The sequence below is a fragment of the Anser cygnoides genome, chromosome 1 (genome assembly GCF_040182565.1).
Source record: "Anser cygnoides isolate HZ-2024a breed goose chromosome 1, Taihu_goose_T2T_genome, whole genome shotgun sequence".
Taxonomy (NCBI): domain Eukaryota; kingdom Metazoa; phylum Chordata; class Aves; order Anseriformes; family Anatidae; genus Anser; species Anser cygnoides.
The window spans coordinates 8,681,634-8,688,078 of NC_089873.1; positions in this window are offsets into that span (position 1 = coordinate 8,681,634).

The window sequence follows — 6,445 nt, forward strand, 5'->3', positions numbered from 1 at the left end:
ACTGTAAAAAGAGCATCAGTTCAGCAGCAGATTCTTATGTTGTACTTAGGTGAGAAGAATCTCACTCTAGTTGTCTATCACAACATTTATATGTCAAGAACATATCTCTATATTGATACTGAGTGTCAGTGATTCAGACACAGTGAGCAGGACTCACTGATGCACTGGGGAGTGAATAGCACAGGGGAAATGATTAGATATGAAAGAGTTAAAGTGATAATGTGGATCTGATATTATGGACTGACAATGCAAGAAAGGAAAGAAATTGCAAAAGAATTGCAGAGAGAGAAAAGGTTCATATGTGCTGACATGCCTCTCCTGGCATAGTTTAACATAATCCACCATACATGTTTTTTTCACCCTATTCTTCAATCCTCCATTTCAGAAACAGATTTTGGTATCTCTTTATCTATGGGAGACTGTACTTCAGTTACCTTCACTAGTAACTTATTCCATATGTCTCTTCCTTTGAGAATGAAGCAACACTGTCCAAGTCCCTATTTGCTCATTGTTACCTAATATTTCAGTTTAATCCTTTACTTTTGCTCTTTAAACAATAACAAAAGCCCACCCTTTGAGTTTACTTTATATTTTTACTTATCTCTCTTTCTTAATACTGAAATCTTCAACTACACCACCTCCCAGCTTTTTCTTTTCCATGGAGAATAATAATCAATTCCCAGATTTTTTTCTTCAATTTATTAAAAAAAAGAAAAGGTAGAAGTCTTTACTTATGCAAAATACAATCTTTAGTCAGGTGACTAATCCATTTAATCCAGTGTAGCAGGCAAAATGTAAGACTTTCTGAATGATAAACTGTAGAACAAACAGGACATATTCTTATGTCAGGTAGTCATAACACACATAGGTTTCTCCAAGTCATGTCACCAGGATAGATAAAGTAACATAATATAGGCAGGACTGGCAAGGAATGACTGAAAAGCTTTGACTTTTCTTCTTGGATGGAAAATATGTTTTAAGCATTTTTGCCATTAGCTCTTATGTAATTTTATTTTATTTTTTTAAAGAAAACAACTTATATAAAGAATTTGTGAAATAATAAGGCACTGAGATACCAAAATAAGTCTTTTTTTAAACAAAGATTATATTTAATATAATTATTTTCATATACAGTCAAAGAGGATTATAATTGAAAAGTTAAAAAATGGAAAAGAGGAGAGGAATAAGAAACTCTTTACTGCCTGAGTCTCTTCCGTCCTACACTAAGCTTTGGTTTACACTGGCATCCCTCCAATGAATTACTGATGATTTATACCTGCATCGAACTTCAGGCTCTAAGAAGGGGACTGCTATTATGGTCAATACACTAGATTCGAACTCAGAAATCTGACTTTAAATCCTGAGCCCTAAGAAGTAATAATCTATTGAGGATGATGTTTTCAAAAGAAGATATGTGATTTGGGATCTTCTTGACCATTTTGCTAAGTAGCTTAGATACTTTCTCTAATCAGTATTACTTGAAATAAATTTCTTGGCTAAATTCACACAAGGCTTTATAGATCTGCATCTTTAGATTGAAAATTCTAAATTGAAGTCCTTATAGACAATCTTTTCAACTGTTCTTAAATCTGGACATACCGTAGGCCCATTTCCTTCTTTTTAGCAACTGTCTACAGTTGTCTATAAAAGTACGTCTCAGCTTCATCTGTCCTCTCATCTTTTCCAGGTACAAAGCAGGCAAAACAAGACCTACTGACTAGTAGAGTTGAATATACTTAGTGTTCTCCAAATATAATAGAAATATGAAATTCAAAACAAAATATCGATGAAGATATTGTATCCCCTTTGGGCTGAATGCGTTAAGGGGTTAGACACTTACATGGGAAGTAGAAAATCTGAATCTGGCCTTCTTTTTACATATAAGGAATTTGAACTTGATTTGCCCCACTTTTTTTTTTTTCCTTCTTTTTTTTTTCTTCTTTTTTGAATGGATTTCACTTTACACATAGTAAATAAATATTATTCAGACCCAGAACAGTAAGCTGTTTTATTTCTGGCCCTTGCTCTACAGACTAGTTCATACAAATCAGGGAATTATTTATTAGGAAAAGAAACAGAAGCCAGGTTGGTGGTTGTTGTTGCTGTTTGTTTGTTTGTTTGTTTTCAGGTGAGTTCTGTAGCTTCTTAAAAATAAAAAAAGTTTTATTTGTTTTCTTTTTTTCTTACCTAATTAATATTTAAGTATTCCATGCAAAATGCAGCTGTTTCTACTGGAAAGAAAGGAGTCAGTCTTGTGGTATTTGTGTCATGACAAATACTGTCTTAGAGAGTAGGTGTAGTGGATTCAGATTCCTGTTGTCAGAGTGAAAGAATAGACTCACTTCAGGCAAGAAAACCGAAAAAGACCCAAATTCAATCCCAAGTCAAAGGAGACCATACAGACCAGGGTAAGGTTACTGGACAACTTAACCTACTTCTGATATTTCCTATAGGCTGTATTAGGTACAAATTAGGGGATCTTATATATTAGAGTATATTAAGGGTTCTTACATGCTAGAGATGATATATTTTACATATATAACCTCCCAATGGAACTCTCAGCCTTTTTCAATAGTCCTACCAGCTTCCAGAACAATGAAAAATAAAATAAATAAATATATAAAACATCTGAAAATGAAATTTAGAAAAAAAAAAAAAAAAAAAAAAACAGAACTTTGAGTGAAGAGGTCCATATAGCCAAAAAGGAAACCCTGAAGAGAAGATAAGGATGAATTCTTCCACTTCTGTTCATAGTGAGGAATATTAAGTAGTAAATCCTTCCATGCAAAAAGAGAATAAACCACGTTCACCCCACATTAAATAACTACGTACACGTAGCTCTCTGTTGTTAGATTAGATAGCTTAAACTTAAATATCACTTAAAGGATTTGATCCTACAAAGCATGCCTTCACTGTCTAAATCTTCAAGCTATAAAACACCTGAGGTGTAGTTCTTGTTGAAACTTGTCTAAAGTAGAGTCTAAAAGAGAGAATGAGAAAACTCTACTGCTGGTGACCGAGATATTTTCTTGAGAGGCACACTACAATCTCTTATGAATGCTTAAATATTTTTTGATGGAGTAGCTTCAGCAAGAAGTGGGTTTTGAACTCAGACCAAGGGGCAGGACATCTCCGAAAGAAAGTGGACTAGAAGTCTTGTTTCTAAGGAATGTTGGAGGATGTGATGTGGATGCATGACTCCACAGGCTGTCTGAGCCACTGTCATTTTGTGTCATTTTGCAGTCTTTTTCCAGGATGTGTCCTGGCCCATAGCTGAGCCTCTCCATACATTCAGGGTTTCCTTAGGAGTTTACCTTGAAAACTTACTGTAGAAGAAATAATTGCTTACAGGATTAATTTAATTCATTAGTGTCTTTTATTTCAGTATGGAGAAATGAAGGATATGTTGTTGAGAATTCAAGAAAATTATCTCCTTAATCTGTTCTGTAAAATAAGAATGATACTTGTCTTACCTTTGTCTTTTCCAGTTTTAGGTTCTTCCTACATTGTGCTACCCAGTGACAGCCTTGTGGTATTCCACAGACCCAAGGCTTGGGAAAACAATTTGCTATAGTAATAAAAATACTTATAATAGGATCATTGCCTTGAACCAGTCATTGTCTCCATTTCTGACTGTTTAGGCTGCCTCTGAGGCCTAAGAGGTGTAATTAACTTTTTTTTTTCTTTATCATAGCTTTTACTTAATTTGGCAATAGCTATTAAAACGTGATTACATATTGTGAGCTGGTGCTGTTTTAAAATGGCTCTACAATGTTTTTTATCAAAAAAATCTTTGTTTGCTCTTTTTGGTTTCATTGTACCATGATTTTTACTTGACACCCGTTTTTTACATTGTCAGCAAGACCCAGTACTTCCAAATGTTCATTTTACTGTTCAGAAGCCTAAGAACAGTACAAAAAACCCACAACAAGCTGGTATTCATTACTAGAAGTATAGAATTTTAAGATTAAATTTATAGTTTAATAACTCACTGATATTTTCACCAGAAATATGTTCACTGTTGGATATCCAGTTAATTTTTTAAATTTAACCCAGGCATCAGAAATTACTGCTTGCTTTTCGAGTTTAATCTGATTTATAAACTACAGAGGATACTCACACACATGTCCACACTCTCTATCATCTTACTCAAAGTGCAAATGATATGTGACATGACATTGCACAGCCTGTTGCTTTAAATCAATATTGTCAAACCCCAAGAGTTCAAAGCACTGGCTTACAGAAATTCCAGCAATACATATAGAGTATTTTTTTCTTTGACTTCTGTTTCTGAGCTCACAGTTTCAAACCTTTTTCAATAATGAAAAAAAAAAATCATGAGGATGTTCCCCACCATATAAAAAAAATAGTTGACAGCTATGTCTTCAAACTTAAATAATAACCTTGGGCTACATAATACTTCGTGCTCCAAGGCACACACACTCATACATGTGTACAGATATATATATATATATATATATATACACAAATGCCTAGCTTTGAACTTTTAAGTTAACCAGCTCCAAACCCGAATGAACTAGTCATCTGAATAACACCTTTTTATCCAGTATAAATACATGTAGCTGTGCTGAATCCAACAGATCTGTATCAGGTAACACTAAATAAAATTTAGCACAAAACTTCTGAGTTTGACTTAGAGAATGTAGCGGTCGAATATTTTTATGTCAGCTGCTAAATTTCAACTCATGTAAATAATTGTTAATTCTAATACAATGATGAAAATATTTTGGGTTGAATACTGTATAATTCTCATAAACCTGAAGTGACAAAGAGCAATATCTACCCATGTTTCCCTCCAACTTAATGTCCTTAGTAAATGAATACATAATAGAGGATGGATTGAATCAACATCTAAGTAATGAAAACGAACTGTGTCAATAGAATAATCAGTGTGAGAACAGCTGTTCTTTTAGCATTTTTGTTAAACTGGTAAGGAGATTGGTGTAACACTCTGAAGAGACAAAAGCAAATTTTCATTTTAAAATGTACAAAAATTATGTCTTGAAAGAAAAAAATATCTGACTTGAAATAAACAGGTGTTTTGTATTTAAATTTTAGACTACATTTAGTATCAAAAGACATTTTGGAAAAAAAAAGTTTTTAATGTTGGGGGAAAAAACAAAACAAGTAATAAAAGCAAAACTTTTCCTTCTTTTCCTTGCCTTCTTTGCCTTCTCATATATGTTCATTTTTGAGGCTGAGGTGATTCCCCCCCACACCTTTTTTTTTTTTTGTCAGATATACTACTTTATTGCAAGACTGTCTAAATCAGCTAATGATCTTAAATGTCATTCTAGCTGTGTTTAATTTTCTTTCCTTTCTTCTACAGACTACAAACATAAAGATTTCAAGAGAGATTACATGTAATGCATGATAAATATGGTATTTAACAAAAAAGATGTAGGTTTCACAGATGCAGCACTGATGCAAGCACAAATGCAAACTTAAGTTGAAATTGGTGAATGCTCTTGATTTAATAAAACTTCTTAAAGGATTGAGTGAAGAATTGTGAAAGGGTTAATTCTAGGTTGAGTGAAGAACTATTTTCTGACAGAAGCATATTGCCAGTGACCTGGGCCTAGGTCAACTTCATTTAAAAACTTAGTACTTTGAATCTATATAATTACTATCTATACCATTTGCCAATGTAAGGATATTAAGGCTTATGAACTATGAAGGCAAAGCTCAACAAGCTTTACTAACATATCTGGAGAAGGATTTAAATACCATGAGGATAAGCCAGAGAGTTTAGGGTTCATGGGTGCTTTTAGTAGAACAAGAGTAAGACAGAGCAGCACTATTTATCCATGTGGCTTACTGGCATTGGTAGCAGTGCTTTACTCCTTCTATGCACAGGTATAAATAACTATCCAAGGAGAATCGGGACCAGTGAATTTCAAGCTATATTTGTCTTCCTTGACCTCAACACAAACTCCACACTACATGTGTTTCTCAATCAGGATCATATTCTTTTAGAACTTTAGACTTAATGTGTTTCCACTAATTCCAGTCAATCTATTTTAGACTTTCTCTTCATTTGTCTGGAAAGCATCCAATGCACCACATGTTTCCCTTTTCCTCTGCATCAGTTATTCTTATGCTAAGCAGAGATATGAAAAACACAGAGAAGTTCCCAACATCACTTACTATTTTGCACAAGCTTTTACCCTCCCACACTGCCTGCTGAGCTCAAAATCCCTTGTATTCAGTTACATAGTTAGTTAAATAGGTTTCCTTTAATGTTAAACTATTTCAAATGTAAATCCTGAAGGGCATGATATTGCACCCATTGAAGTCTTTCCAATGTGTAAAGATGGCTCAGTTATAGAAAAATAACCAAGGGAACTCTGACGCAGTGAGAGAGATGAAGACATTGAACTACAGGCTGGTTAAAGACAGTATTTCTTGAGTGACTGCATTTGAA